The sequence below is a fragment of the Cebus imitator genome, unplaced genomic scaffold (assembly GCF_001604975.1).
Source record: "Cebus imitator isolate Cc_AM_T3 unplaced genomic scaffold, Cebus_imitator-1.0 Scaffold11, whole genome shotgun sequence".
Taxonomy (NCBI): Eukaryota; Metazoa; Chordata; class Mammalia; order Primates; family Cebidae; genus Cebus; species Cebus imitator.
This window is the reverse complement of record NW_016107326.1, coordinates 12,319,529-12,335,928: the sequence shown is the minus strand read 5'-3', so window position 1 is coordinate 12,335,928 and position 16,400 is coordinate 12,319,529. Positions and strand designations below refer to the sequence as shown.

General features: G+C 38.4%; 1 protein-coding gene and 1 pseudogene across 2 annotated transcripts in view; one reads left to right on the top strand and one right to left on the bottom strand.

Annotated features, from left to right (window-relative positions):
* The window catches only part of FRK (fyn related Src family tyrosine kinase), a 123,097-nt gene that overhangs the window by 90,649 nt on the left and 16,048 nt on the right, over window positions 1–16,400 (bottom strand). The gene's annotated exons all lie outside the window — the stretch shown is intronic.
* Window positions 3,293–7,439, top strand: LOC108281837 (annotated as a pseudogene). Its single transcript, XR_001816170.2, has one exon. The product of XR_001816170.2 is annotated as a triosephosphate isomerase-like (transcript).

Below are 16,400 nucleotides of genomic sequence, written 5' to 3'. Positions count from 1 at the left end.
ATTCATTTATATTTTGTGGCTATGTTTACTTTCTTGAGGGAGGAGAAACATCTTTGAGATGGAGAGAGTAATTTTATGTAATGGCACTGCAGAATCGATTCACATTGTTTTTCCATGATTACAACTTTTTTTAGGTGTGTATATATTGTGTTAAATTCATTGAAAAAAAATCTTATTTGCAGGCATAAATAATGGAATTCATGCCTGTGATAAGCAAAAAGAAATAAAATAAAAATTTAAAAAATACATAAATAAGAGAAAAGCAAATGCAATCAAGGATTGTGAAATGCCTAGCACTGAAATCTAGAAACCTGTTTATTAATAACATAGCCTTCTGTTGCCATTTTTAGAAATACTAGATGCTGTTTTTACCTCTCAGAATGTCCCTTCTTGCACTCAGCATCCTTGAGCAAGAAAGACTGTGTTCTCCAGACTGTATGATGGAACACAGGTAGCCACTTATTAATAAGAATCAGTTTGAACTGCCAGATAGAGAAGAAACAGCAGCACAAGCTAATTAAAAGGTCACATTTCAGTTCAAATATCGAAGTGAGAATAATAGTCATTCTCACAGTGCCAACAGACTTTGAAACTGGTTATGTTCACCAATATTTTCAGGATAAATGTACATATACACAGACCAAAAAAGACATTTTCCCTTTAATATAAAAAGAAATTACTTAGGGATAATTTGGCCTAAGCCCATAGATCAGTGGTTCAGGATAGAGCAAGGTATTATCACATCTACAAGACCAGTTCTTCAGCTTTTAAATTTTAATTGAGCCAGTTATTTTTCTCTGTATTTCATACAAATGTATTGAATAATAAAGTTCAAATCTAGGCTCTAAATAAATTTTATAGAATGATTTTTCAACTAGGTGTCTACTTTTCTACCCTATAAAAGTCCTGTGGTAGAAGTGGAAGAAACCAAGGAAAAAGAAATGAGGAATTAAGTCAGAGAGGTAATGGTGGAAATCAGAGATAATTAGGGCCTTGAAAGTGTCACTGCAAGGACACTCAGAAGTCAGCTCTAAGTCAGATAGAAAACTGCTGAAGGTTTTTGAACAGAGAAAAAATTTTAATTTTTTGGCATTTTAATAGGGTCACTCTGCCTACTGGGTTGAGCACAGACTGTATTTAAGGTAAGGGCTACATCAGAGGCCAGTTAAGAAACTATCACTCTAAGCCAGATTGAAATTTCAAGGTGGGTTGGACCAGATGGGGACAGGAGCTGGTGAGAGATCATTCATCTGCGGAACCTGCTGAAAGAAGAGGCAAAGCAGTGTGCCTGGAAATGAGGTATGAAAGGAAAATGAAAGTCAGAATGCTTCCAAGATATTTGGCCCTGAGCAAATGGAGGGATACTTGCTATTGACAGAGATGAGGAAAGCTTTGTGGGACAGGGTCATGGGATAAATGCAGGAGCTCAATTTGAGTTATTGGAAATGTCTGCAATTTGGAAACTTCCATTTGTATATGGCAATGTCAAGTAGATCATTGAGTATACATGTCTCAAATTGAATGAGATGACCAAGAAAGTGAAGGCAGAAAGAGAGAAGAACCAGAGTTAGAGCTCTGGGGTACTCCAACATTTAGTAAAAGAGTAAGAAAAAGAATCAGCAAAAAATATCTCAGCCAGTGGTACAGAACGAAATCTAGAGATTAGCTGTACTGGAGATCAATTTAAAAAAATTTATTGAAGATGATGAGTTATCAAGTGTTAAATAATGTTGGTAGTGGTTATCAGAGACTGGGAAAAGTAGCAGGGAAGTGGATAAAGAGAGGTTGTTTATTGGGTGAAAACATACAGTTAGACGGAATAAGTTCTAAGGTTTAATAGCACAGTATGATGTGCTATGACTTAATAGTAACTGTATATTTCAAAATACCTGGAAGAGATAATTCGGAATACTCCCAACACAGAGAATTGATCCATGTTTGAGGTGATGGATATCCCAATTACCCTGACTTGTGCATGAAACAAAATATCACATGTATACCATAAATATATATAATTATTTTGTATCAAAAAATAATGTAGATAAGATAACTAAAATGAGGACTAAGAACTGACCAACATGTATTACAATGTGGAATTTCCTTGGTGACTTTTGATAAGACCAGCTTCCCAGAGTGGTTAAGAGTAGTCTAGCTGCAGTGTGTTCAAGAGGGAATGAGTCAGCAAAATTCAGATTGTGGTAAACTCCACAGGCAAAGGAAATAAATTGCAAGGTAACTAACGCAGACAGAAGATCCATATTAAACGAAATTAAAAGAGACAAATCAACCAAATATAACAAGTAGACTTTATGTGGATTCACAAGCAACCACAAGATATACCCACAAAAATTTGAATTCAAATAAACAAACCATAAAAAACAAATTATAAAACTGTGGGAATTTTTACACTGGATACTTGTTAATATTAGAGTTATTTTATTTTTTAGGAGTGATTGTTTTATAATTACGTTTGTTGATTAAGAGTATTTCATGTCTTTTAGATATACTTACAAAAGGATTTACAGATAGAATTATACGATGTCTAGCATTTGCTTCAAAATAATACCATGGTGGGGTGAGGATTGGGTGGGAAGGAGAAATATTAATATAAGGATGAGATAAGACTGCAGTGTGTTGAGAATTGTTGAAGTTGAGTGAATGTACCTGGTGGTACTATTTTCTATCCTTTTTAAAAGTTTGAACTTTTTTATAATAAAAATTTAAAAATTGAGGTGTGAGGGATCAGAGAGCAAAAAAGAAAACAATAGAATCCTGAGTATAGGCAACTTTTTCAGAGTTTTGCTGTATAGTGGAGATTCATGTTCAGTAATCACAGGGCAAGCAGGGTCAAGAATTGTTTTTTAAGAGTTAAGAATAATGATTTTGTTTGCTGCTGCTTGGCCTTCCAAGAAGAACTTAGTTCTGAAAAATAATTTAATTCTTTACTAATCAGAATTTAAGTTATAGTGGTGACCTTTCTTAATCATTCTAAGAAATCAATACACAAATATGCAATTTTGGTTGACTTCACAGATGCTTAAGAATCATGTACATTATAAACTTTCTAACAGTCTTATTCTTTTCCAATATAACTACAACCATTACTCACATCTACATATCCATCAAAAACATACATTCATAAATTCACTGTATAATAGCATTGAATGAAAATTCTGTTTCAAAGTTATAATCTACTAATATAATTCACTAGCAAAGTATTAGTGCATGATAGCTAGTAAATTCAGATTAAGTGTAAACAATAACCAAATTGAAAAAAGAAAAAAGGAAAAAATTGTCATACACTTTTTGTAGCCATTCATTAAAATCAAACTATCAACTCATTGGTTTATTAATAGAACTATTATTAAACATTTTCCTTAATCACTACTATACTGATATTTTTTCAACATTAGCGGCTAACAAGTACTCAGTTGTTGCAACAACTACCCACAAATAAATAGTGAACAGGTGATTGTCTGTTTCCATGATTTCTATTTACAGTAGAGATTGTTTGATACTTGCTACTTTCCTTTTATAATAGAAATTTAATTATTGCCTTCTCCCTATTCTTATCCTTCTCCTCCATCCTATAATGCTCTATTTTCTTTCTCTTCATCTGTTTTTTTTTTCATCTCTTTCTCAATTACCATTACCTCTAAGTTCCATTAAAAGTGATTTCAGTTTTCCATTCTAGGAAAAATATCTGGGCAGAAAAGGAATAAGCAGTGGGAGAGCTGTCTGCTCTTTTTAAAAATAAGTTTGAGCAAATATACTTTGCTTCTAAAACTAGATCAGCGACTTAAAAAGAAATTACAGAATTTCCCTCTTTTCTTAGACAAAGCCTCTTTCTATGACAAATCCTCAAGTAACAGGGATAGTTCCCCCACTCTTTCAGCGGTATCTGATATCTATTAGATAAGATAAGCTTCAGGAATGCAGTGAGCCAATTACTTGGGTTGCCCTCAACAAATCTACTTACTTACTGCTGGATCAAACTAAAACATTCATTATTTATACCCCTATTTCTGTACAGTGGGACAAAATTACAGCATACAAAAGGTAAAATACAATGTCACGTGGATAACAAAAAACATCAGTTTGAAAATAATTTGGGCGTAATACCCCCTGTACAAAATTTAATCACCCAAGTGTGCTCAATGATCTGTCAGTGCACAAGGATGCAATTAGAAACAGTAAAACAAAATCCTTTTTGGGATATCATCTGTTGAGCAAAGATTCCCAGGAGATAGTTTTCCCTTGCATTTGAGAAAATTAGCACAGAAACACATAAACCTTCTATATTCAGAAACATATAAACCTTCTCTAATCCAAGTCCAATTATTTATTCCTTTAACTCCTCCAAAAGCAATTTCATATTCTACATGTGAGCATGCCAACAGCAAAAAAGCTGCTTTTAGTATTGTTGACATAGTATTTTTTTTTAATATCAAATTGGCAAATAACACATATTTCAGGTTTGCCCTAATGGAGAATGTCAGGCTCACCCAAATGTATCGGTGCTTTCTTTGTAGACTTTCTCAATCAGTCAGTCAAGCAAAGCTATTAACTTACTCTAATTCCCTACAGAAGTCTTTGGTTTTACCACCTATAAAATGCCTATACAGCCAATTTCCCATTAGCAAATGTAAAAGATTTTTTTATATTACTATTAAGTTGCTTTATCAAATTCAATTTTAGGTCCCTGAAGTCTCTTTCTTGGTTCCACTGTCTGTATAATAGGTATTTGTATTTTTGTGGTTTCTTTCTTTTCACATTGAGAAAGATAAACAACACCAAAGAGTAATAGATAATTTGGTTGGTATAAAGAAAGTAGAATGAGGGACAAAATGGGCTAAATTCACTTTCAATTACAATGACTAGAATTTTATTTTCTTCACTACAGGCCCAATAGTAAAGTATAAGCTGAAAAGTTGCATCTGGTGATCTTACATGAATGCAAAAACTCCAGCGATTTAAAAAATATAATTAAAATAATGTAAGCACAGAATCATTAACTTTCTGGCATATCCACATTTGTCTGACTTATTTCCGTACTGAGCATAATATCCACATACAGTCTTCCCTCAGCTAATGCATAGTATTACCTGTCTACTCGTAAATCCCGTTTCTCATTCTCTATAGTTTCTCACACATTCTTACTTTACTTGTTTTCCTTAAACAATTAGCTTATTTTATTTTTGCTTACGGGGTCATTTGTTTAATAAAAATCTTCTTTTCCAATGTTTATTAAAAATGCATCTGCCTTTTTTACTCACATTTTAAACCAACTTGTCTCCTCCTTCTCTTTGTCTTGATTGTTTTCTCTACACCTCATATTTCTCCTCTACTGCACCTGGGTCTCATTCTGGTTGAGTGAAGAAAGGCCTGACTGAAGGCACTTTCCTGCCTCGCTTTGTAGACTTGGAGGAAAACAGAATGAAGTTTACACATGAGTACAAACCCATGAATGAGGGGAAAGCACAGGGAGCTTGTGTCAAATTCTCCAGCAGAAGAGTATGTGCACAGTTAGAATTGAAAAGCAATGAAATAAACAATGTAAGACACAGGGGAGAGGTACCAACCAGTGTAAGAGCCAGAGAAGCAAAGTGGGAGCCAGGTGAGGAAGTAGCTAGAGGAAGTTTCTGGCCGACATTCATTAATTATAATTCTATCAAATAGCCTGTCATGTTTGGTTTACAATGAGTCTTCAGCCAAGCTCAGAAAGACAATTTAAAAATGTTTTTTAATTACTATATAGATTAAGATATAAAATTCTTTCATCTTTATAATTTAAGATCCTAAAATGTAAAACATGTCAAGACTGATCATTATTATTCATGTATTAGAAGTTAAATAGCAGATGCCTATAAAACACCACATATGTTCTACGGAATAAGAATTTAAAAGAATGAAAAAAAGAGTGTGAGAAGGAAGAAAATAAGCTAGACTTCAAGACAAATATGGTTATTATGAATAAGCATTGGCTGGACTCCCAGCTTTCTAGTGGCTAAGAATAAAGAAAACCGTGGTGTGTAATAAATTTTTAGTATCTGCTATGAGGAAGCAAATCAATTTTTCAAGAGAAATGAACATTAAACTTTTGCCCATACTAATCTTACAACACAGGTTCTTACATTTTTTTAACATGATTCCTTTTAGAATATCATAAAACCTGTAATACCCATCCTAGAAAATCACAGAAGGCTGACACTGACCTTCAGCGCCTCGGCTCCAATGCCATGGCGCCCTCTAGGAAGCTCTTCGTGGGTAGCAGGGTGGAGAACTGGAAGATGAACAGGCAGAAGAGTCTGGGGGAGCTCATCGACACTCTGAACGCGGCCAAGGTGTCCACTGACACCGAGTGGCTTGGGCTCCCCCCACTGCCTATATCGACTTTGCCCGGCAGAAGCTACATCCCAAGATTGCTGTGGCTGTGTGGAACTGCTACAAAGTGACTAACGGGGCCTTCACTGGGAGATCAGCCCTGGCATGATCAAAAACTGCAGAGCCACGTGGGTGGTCCTGGGGCACTCGGAGAGAAGGCATGTCTTTGGGTAGTCCGATGAGCTGATTGGGCAGAAAGTAGTCCATCCTCTGGCAGAGGGACTCAGAGTAATCGCCTGCATTGGGGAGAAGTTAGATGAAAGGGAAGCTGGCATCACTAAGAAGGTTGCTTTTGAGCAGACAAAGGTCATCGCAGATCACATGAAGGACTGGAACTAGGTCGTCCTGGCCTGTGAGCCTGTGTGGGCCATTGGTACCGGCAAGACTGCAACACCCCAACAGGCCCAGGAAGTACAGGAGAAGCTCAAGGATGGCTTAAGTCCAAAGTCTCTGATGCAGTAGCTGCGAGCACCTGTATCATTTATGGAGGCTGTATGACTGGGGCAATCGGCAAGGAGCTGGCCAGACAGCCTGATGTGGATGGCTTCCTTGTGGGTGGTACTTCCCTCAAGCCCGAATTCGTGAACATCATCAATGCCAAACAATGAGCACCATCCATCTTTCTTACCCTTCCTGCCAAACCAAGGGACTAAGCAGCCCAGAAGCACAGTAATTTCTCGTCCCCTGCACATGCTTCTGATGGTGTCATCTGCCCCCTCTTGGCCTCATCCAAACTGAACCTTCCTTTACTGTTTATATCTTCACCCTGTAATGGTTGGGACCAGGCCAATCCCTTCTCCACTTACTATAATGGTTGAAACTAAACGTTACCAAGGTGGCATCTCCTTGGCTGAGAGGTGTAAGGGATGGAATCTGCTCCTGGGTCCCCTAGACCCTCTTGAGGGCAGGAGAGAAAATATCCTGTCCCTTCTTATACCATGAGGCCAAGCACCTCCCCTGAGAAGCCAGGAATACTGCCCTCTCCCACGGTCCCCATGCCTGTGTGTGCTGTGTATATGAACCACCCACATGTAAAGGAATAAACACCTGGCACTGAAAAAAAAAAAAAAAAAGAAAGAAAGAAAAGAAAATCACAGAAATTTTACAGACATCTTCAGAGATTCATGAACTGTCTCAAGCCTGTCCTTGTAACCTCTAGGAGTCCATGATCTACATATTCAGGATTCCTGTCATTAGAATGGACATGGGGGAAGTCTTAAAAGTCATAGTGAATAATGACAACAGAAACTGCAAAATCTGTTTTCATGTCTTTCTTATTTATGTTAAGAGCATAATATTAAGGGATAATTTAGTAAAAATAATTGTATAAGGAAGGTAAAGTCATGAAGTACATATGTGCAGTCACAATGTCTATATTTGACCTTATGGCCAGCATACTAGCTACCCTTTATTTTTCATGGCATAAATGGCTTCTAATAATTTCTTTAAATGTCCTACAGAAGTATAGAATCTATAATACTCAAGTAAATCTAAAAGCAATCTGTTTATCATTTTCTTAGTATATTTTATAGTTTATTAACATACATTGCTAAATAATATATTATTTGGTTTTCCTTATTTGTGGACTTTATAAAAATATAATCATGTTACATGTAGTCTCTTGAAACTTTTTTCAGTCAACATTATGCTTCCAAATTGCATCCATGTTGTTACAGATCACTCAATTCATTATTTTAATCTTGTATAATATTTTATTCAATAAATAAGCCATAAATTATCCTTCATCCATTAATAGACATTTGAATATATTCTATCTAGCCTTTTGCTATTAGAAATTTAGGTTGCTATCAACATCTTCTGGGAAAAAGGTTTTACTCTGACAATGGAAACAGGGGAAGAGATCACAAGCCAATTACTAGTAATAGTCTAAGTCTTGGGCTAGCTGGTTATAAGGACATTCATTAATTATTATGCTTTAGAACCTATCTGTAAGTTACATATATTATTTCGTATTTATAAAATATGTTTTTAAGTTAAAATTGATAACTAAAATATTTTATAATACTAAAAAAATTGGATTATGGAGATTCATGCTTTAAAAAATAGCCGAAATTTCTTCAAACACCAAACTTTTCAAAAGTGGAAAACCATCTACTGGAAGTCCTCGGTCTCTACTAATTATAATGTAACAATTTTGTTTTCTATCATTTTGCCAGGACTTGCTAAATCAATAGCATGACTTTCCATTTTCCTAAACTACCACTTCGCTGAGTTACTTTTGATAAGAGATAGCACAGAGTTTAAAGATATCCAGCATCAAAACCAGTACCTATTTGTTTTGCTATAAACTATTGCATAACACAAATACGAGTTATTGAGTTGCTTTTTTATTGTTTTTATCTGAAATGTCACTGTATTCTCTGGATTATAACAGCCTAAGGCTAAACAGAGGAATACTCTACAACCACTGTATACCAGAGAAGAAAACCAGGGCTTCCTAATTCATTCCCCATCTGTCTTCTATGGAAGTGCAAAGGGGATCATGTGTTGCCGTTGTGTATAAAAGATTCCTTGAAGCATCTTGGATCAAGTAGCATGCAAGATGGCCATATATGAACAGCTCCGGTCTACAGCTCCCAGCAAGATCAACGCAGAAGGTGGGTGATGTCTGCATTTCCAACTGAGGTACCCAGCCGGCTCATTTCACTGGGACTGGTAGACAGTGGGTGAAGCCCACAGAGGGTGATCAGAAGCAGGGTGAGGCATTGCCTCACCTGGGAAGTGCAAAGGGATGGGGAATTCCCTCCCCTAGCCAGCCAAGGGAAGCCATGAGAAACTGTCCCATGAGGGACAGTGCACTCCAGCCCAAATACTACCCTTTTCCCAGTCTTCGAAACCTGCAGACCAGGAGATTCCCTTGAGTGCCTACGCCACCAGGGCCCTGGGTTTCAATCACAAAACTGGGTGGCCATTTTGGCAGACACCCAGCTAGCTGCAGGAATTTTTTTCATACCCCAGTGGCACCTGGAATGACACTGAGACAGAAATGTTCACTCCCCTGGAAAGGGGGCTGAAGCCAGGGAGTCAAGTGGTCTAGCTAAGTGGATCCCACACCCACAGAGCCTAGCAAGCTAAGATCCACTGGCTTGAAAGTTTTGCTGCCAGGACAGCAGTCTGAAGTCAACCTGGGACACTTGAGCTTGCTGGGGGGAGGAGCATCCACCATTACTGAAGCTTGAGTAGGCAGCTTTCCTCTCACAGTGTAAACAAAGCCACTGAGAAGTTCAAGCTGGATGGAGCTTACCAAAGCTCTGCAAAGCCACCAAAGCTCTGCAAAGCCACCATAGCCAGACTGCATCTCTAGATTCCTCCTCTCTGGGCAGGGCATCTCTGAAAGAAAGGCAGCAACTCTAGTCAGGGGCTTACAGATAAAAATTTCATTCCCTGGGACAGAGCACCTGGGCGAAGGTGCAGCTGTGGGCACAGCTTCAGCAGACTTAAACGTTCCTGCCTGCTGGCTCTGAAGAGAGCAGTAGATCTCCCAGCACAGCACTCAAGCTCTGCTAAGGGACAGACTGCCTCAAGTGGGTCCCTGACCCTGTGCCTCCTGACTGGGAGACACCTCCCAGCAGGGGACAACAAACACCTCATACAGGAGAGCTCTGGCTGGCAACTGGTGGGTGCCCCCCTGGGACAAAGCTTCCAGAGGAAGGAACAGGCAGCAATCTTTGCTGAGCTACAGCCTCCACTGGTGATACCCAGGCAAACAGGGTCTAGAATGGTCCTCCAGCAAACTCCAGCAGACCTGCAGCAGAGGGGCCAGACTGTTAGAAGGAAAACTAGCAAACAGAAAGAAATAGCGTCAACATCAACCAAAAGGATATCCATACAGAAACCCCATCCAAAGGTCACCAACATCAAAGACCAAAGGTAGATAAATCCATGAAAATGAGAAAGAAACAGTGCAGAAAGGCTGAAAATTCCAAAAACCAGGACATCTCTTCTCCTCCAAAAGATCACAACTGGAATGAATTTGACGAATTGACAGAAGTAGCTTCAGAAGGTGGGTAATAACAAACTCCTTTGAGCTAAAGGAGCATGTTCTAACCCAATGCAAAGAATTTAAGAACCTTGAAAAAAGGTTAGACGAATTGCTAACTAGAATAACCAGTTTAGAGAAGAAGATAATGACTTGATGGAGCTGAAAAACACAGCACAAGAGCTTCATGAACTTACACACCACTCCTATTCAAGATAGTATTGGAAGTTCTGGCCAGGGCAATCAGTCAAGAGGAAGAAATAAGGAGTATTCAAATAGGAAGAAAGGAAGTCAAATCATCTTTGTTTGCAGATGGCATGATTGTATAGTTAGAAAACCTTAACGTCTTAGCCAAAAATCTCCTTAAGCTGATAAGCAACATCAAGAAATATCTCAGGATACAAAATCAATGTGCAAACATTACAAGCATGGGAGGGAGTGTCAAGATGGCCATGAGAAGGCAACACCAGAATGCAGCTCCCAATGAATAAGACATAGAGGGCTAGAGGACTTCATGATTCCAAACGAGGTGCTGAGTTCATTTCAGTGGGACTGATAGGGCAGTCTCCTTCTCCACTTCTCTTGGAGTCCTGTGACTACCATAAAAATCCCAAGCTAACCTCCAGGAGGATGAGGGACTATGTAAGAGAAGCCCTACTGGTCCCAGCTGACTGACCAAGCCCAGCTAAGATAAGTAGAGCCTATCCCAAAGTGCTAACCTTTAGACTCATGAGCTAATTAAATAGTTGTGATAGAGCAAAGCCTAACTAATACACGGAAGAAAAAGCGCCACTGAAGGAAACAATGGCAAAAAATTCACGAAAGAAGCAAAACAAAGAGCATCTTTGTAGGAGAAAAGAATAAATAAAAGGTTCTTCTTCAAAGCTTTCCTCCTAGTTCATTATGAATAAACAACAGCTTCTTCAAAGGTTAATTTACTTTAAAGGTTTTGCTAATAATCTTAAAGTTGCTTAGTCATAATAAGGAAATAAGTGCATCCCGTGTTCTTACACTTTAACCTAGATATTTGCCCTGACATGCCTGGACAAGCCCAGGCAAGTCTTAGGTCATAGCTTATTCCCCTTCCTTATTTGGAAATGTTATCTATCGCTTCTCTAAGCATTCTTCAAGTTACTTCCTCTTTTCCTTTGTTCTCCTCTGCCTTTACCTCTTTAGAAAATTTCCAAGTTTTTAGCCCATCAGGTCAAGCATCCTTGTGATGGATTACGTTTATAAACTTGCGTATGTTGAACCAGGCTTGCATCTGCAAGATGAAGCCTACTTGATCATGATGAATAAGCATTTTGAATTGCTGTTGCATTCTGTTTGCCAGTATTTTATTGAAGTGCATTCTGTTTGCCAGTATTTTATTGAAGATTTTTGCGTCGATGTTCATCATGGATATTTGCCTCAGGCTTTCTTTTTTTGTTGTGTCTCTGCCCAGTTTTGGTATTAGGATTATGTTGGTCACATAAAATGAGTTAGGGAGGATTTTCTCTTTTTGTATCGTTTGGAATAGTTTCAGACGGAATGATACCAGCTCCTCTTTGCACATCTGGTAGAATTCGGCTGTAAACCCATCTGGACCTGGGCTTTTGTTAGTTGGTAGGCTATTAATTGCTGCCTCAACTTCAGACCTTGTAATTGGTCTATTCAGGGTTTCAACTTCTTCCTGGTTTAGTCTTAGAAGTGTGCAAGTGTCCAGGAATTTATCCATTTCTTCCAGATTTACTGGTTTTTCTGCATAGAGTTGTTTGTAGTACTCTCTGATGGTAGTTTATATTTCTGTGGAATCAGTGGTGATGTCCCCTTTATCGTTTTTTATTGCATCTATTCGATTCTTCTCTCTTTTCCTTTTTATTAGTCTAGCCAGTGGTCTATTTTGTTGATCTTTTCAAAAAGCCAGCTCCTGGATTTATTGATTTTTTGAAGAGTTTTTTGTGTCTCTATCTCCTTCAGTTCTGCTCTGATCTTAGTTATTTCTTGTCTTCTGCTAGCTTTTGAGTTTTTTTGATCTTGCTCCTCTAGCTCTTTCAGTTTTGATGATAGGATGTCGATTTTAGACATTTCCTTGCTCCTTATGGGGGCATTTATTGCTATGAATTTCTCTCTAGACACTGCTTTAAATGTATCCCAGAGATTCTGGTGTGTTGTGTTTTCATTCTCATTGGTTTTGAAAAACATCTTTATTTCTGCCTTCATTTCATTGCTTATCCAGTCGACATTCAGGATCGACCACTTTTTGCCCAATCAGCCAGTGAGATTGGCCCCACCTTCCCAATGGCCTCTCTCCTTCCACAGCTGGATCTTCCTGGTTGGGGTCAAGCTGGTGTGTTTGCTGCCAAGCTCTCTAGCGAGGGCTTCAGTTTGAGTTCTATGGAGGTGGGGCCTTCCAGGCCTTATGGTCTGTTTCCCTGCTTTCAACTCTGCCTCCCTCTGTGGGAAGGTCCATCCTGCTGGCATTAGTCCAAACTTCCACCCAGGTCCGTGTAACAACTTTTTGTGCCTGGCAGGAGCCACTGCTCAGATTGCATCGACAACCCACAGCGTCTTGTGGACTGTGAGTTGTAGGAGGGATAAGGTAAGCACGGGATCCTAATCAGAACACCAACGGGGTGAAGTCCCCCGACCCGCCAAGCTGGCTGTATGTTTCAGGTGGGGACGTGCCCCCTCCGTCTTGATTTGCCCTACTTTTTATTTCTATTTCCCATTAGATAAAACCCCTATTTAAACTATCATACATGTTCTTTTCCAGAACTTGTTCCTGGCTATCTTTCCAGATTTGCTTCTGTAAGGTTTATTGCTGAGGTAAAATGAGGAAACTGAGGCAAGTATAAGTAAATGAGAAGCTAATTTATTTAGCTCCCGGGCGAGGTTCTGTGGTCCAGGAAGGGGCCAGAGAAGTCACGCCCAGCTCTTTAGGTCATGGGGTTTTATGGGAAGGGAAGGCGATTGATTGGCTATTGGGAAAACAAAGCAAAGGCAATTTTATTGGCTGTCAGGAAGCAGGAAGTACCTGAAACTAGTTGCCATTGGTAGGCAGGCAGGACTTTGGGTAAGTGGACCTTGATTGGTTGTTGGGGAAACAAAGTGAAGGCAATCTTATTGGCTATTAAGAAGCAGGAAATGCCTAGAGCTAGTGGTCATGGGTAGGCGGGTGGGACCTTAGGTAAGCGGGCCTTCCAGGGACATACAGAGCAGACTGCTACCAGGCAGGTTCTGATGGAGCTTCTTTAAAAAATTTTCCTGCAGGGTTTATCAACAGTGGGCTGGGGGTTAAATGCATAATTTAGTGCTGAATGTGGGCTTGGGTCTGGTATGCGGAGGCGGGTGCGGAGAAGCCGTGTGGCAAGGCCAGATAATGAGCTCGGGTGATGACGTAGTTATCAGACACGGAGAGAGATGGATGAGTCCATTTAACCCTCTGCGAGGCAGCCGGCCTTACAGCTTCCTATTGCTCTTCTCCATGAATGCTTCAACTAAACTCTACAACTTGCCATTCCCTGAATACACTTTTACTTTCCATCCTGTATATTATTCAAGGAGTTGTACTGAATTGTTCTTCCCTCTAGGCTTTTAGAAATTCAGCTCAGTAAGAATTGAGTAAAACTAAATAAGGCAGTGTTTCTGCTCTAGGAAATTTACAATCTCAGGAGAAAATAGATAGTCTCACTTTCTAAGATTATAAATTCTCTGTGGCAGAAACAGTCTTGCATAGTTTTCCAGGTAATCAAAGACTTTACAGCCTTATAAAACAAAAGTATTATAGCTAGCTGCCATATGATAAAAGTACAGGCTCTGAGAGCAAGCTGGAGGCAGACAAACCTCAGTTCCATCATTTATTAGTTGTGTAGACTTTAGCAGTTTACTTAAACTCTTTCAGCTTTAGTCTCCTCATCTGCAAATGGGAGTAATGAAAGCATCTGTCTCATAGGATCTGATGTAAGACAATGCAAGTGAAGTTATCTGTATGGTAGGTAACACAATGGTAAGCTCTCAATAAATGTCAGTTATCACTGACCATTGCTCTACTAACAATAAATACAAAATAGTGGGAAAACAAAACAAATCATGAATTTTTTTCTGTGACAGTTAAAAACCTTTTAGGAAAAGGGTCATATGGGCTGAAGCCTGAAAGGAAGGTATGATTTTCCTCAAATCAGAACTAATCTCTTCTATCTCTGCACTCATTCTTCCAATTATTTGTGTCTTCATTTATGAATTGAACATTGTTTTTTTTATGTGCACACTACATGCCAGACAGTTTGTTATACTCTTATGGCATTTATCAGCATCTGTCTATGCTAACTGAGGAAACAAAAATTAGCTCTTGACATCCCAAACCCAGACTGACACAACTGGGGCTTGCTGTCTTCTGTTGAACATATACAATCTCACAGAACATCAACTTCAGACAAGGCCACACTGTGACCATGATGGATCGAGACAAAAACAACAACAGATCACTCCATAATCATCTCAACACCCACAAAAACATGGATATTGTCCCTCCTAAAAAATGACTAAACATCTACTTATCTTGACTAACCTAAATGACTGATGTTTCTTGACCAGTTCTAGATTTATTCCCAAACTAGTCTTCCATCTTTCTCAATAAGATTTATTAAATACCTAATTACACAGTTATCCCCATTTCTTTACAGCATCTGATACATAGCAATGCCCTGCTTCCTTAAATTCTCCCCAAAGTCACATCCCAGATCTAGTAATGGGTCCTAACACCTTCTTACTGAGGTGCTCTACTCTTCTCCATGGTGTGTATTCTCCTTCCCTGCAATGAATAATAAAACACTACAGATGTGTTCCTGATGCATTTTTGACAAAGGATATTGTCACAACATTCTTAGTTTACTAATCTTACCTCCTGAAACGGTAAACTTCTCTGGAGAAGAGCACTGTCTTATTAATTTTCCTATCTCCCACTATACAAAGACAGTGTCTTTAACAGAGTAAATACGCACAAAAAGTTTGTTGAATGAATCACTGAATTTCATAGAAACTACTTTCTTCAATGGCCAGATATGGTGAAAAGACATTGAAGAAAGTGTCCTGAATCCTGCTTCCCAGAAGTGCAACAGGCAGTATCCAGAAATTATTCTCTAGCAGTGACTTTGCAGGCAGAGAAATGCTGGAAGTTGTAGGGTGGTGTTTTGGTATGTCGTAATTAATTATTATTCAGAAAGGGTAAAAAGATATATGTGAGATCAAAATCGCATTATAGTTACCTTATATCTATCAATAATACTGACCTTTCAGGAGAACCTTAAAGTGGGATTCTTCAGAATCATTCAAATCATGCTGCCAATGTGTTATGCAATATTTGTATTAATGGGAATATTTATTGTGAAATAGTATTCTAAATGTCTTTAGAGCAAAATATCTAGTATAAAGTTCATAAGTTCCTATTAATTTCTTAAACTGCATTTTGATTTTACCCATAGAAAGGCACAAAAATCATGAAAAAATATTTCATTGAGAATGTAGTCTGAATTTAAAGGCACCATAAAATGTGCCATCTGAATTAAAAAGACATTAAAAACATTAAAGCATCTGACATGCAATCAATTCAATTGGTAAATAGAAAAACATCCAACCAAAAAACTTTGTAGAAAAAAAATGGCACCACAACAGAAAGATGTTACATAAGGAACAGTTTATGACAGTGTCTCAATTTAGCCAAATAAATAATAAGGTAGGTGATCCAGATTACATGATCTACATTTACATCTATGCATTTTAGCAAATTTCTTCTGTTACATTAATCTTTAAGGGAACAGCCATATAAACTAATACTAAAGTTGCAGGCTTTAGGAAAATAGCTGTAAGGAATCCTGAAATATCATTAAAACTGCTATTAATCTGTATAACTACCTTCCCTAGGGAAACTGGCCCAATCCTTTCAAGGCTAAGAAGAGCTAAGAACCCATATTTAAAATGGAAGTCAGAGAATGCTGCAGAGAAATTACCAGTTAATTAATGAGAAAACTAGTAAAAA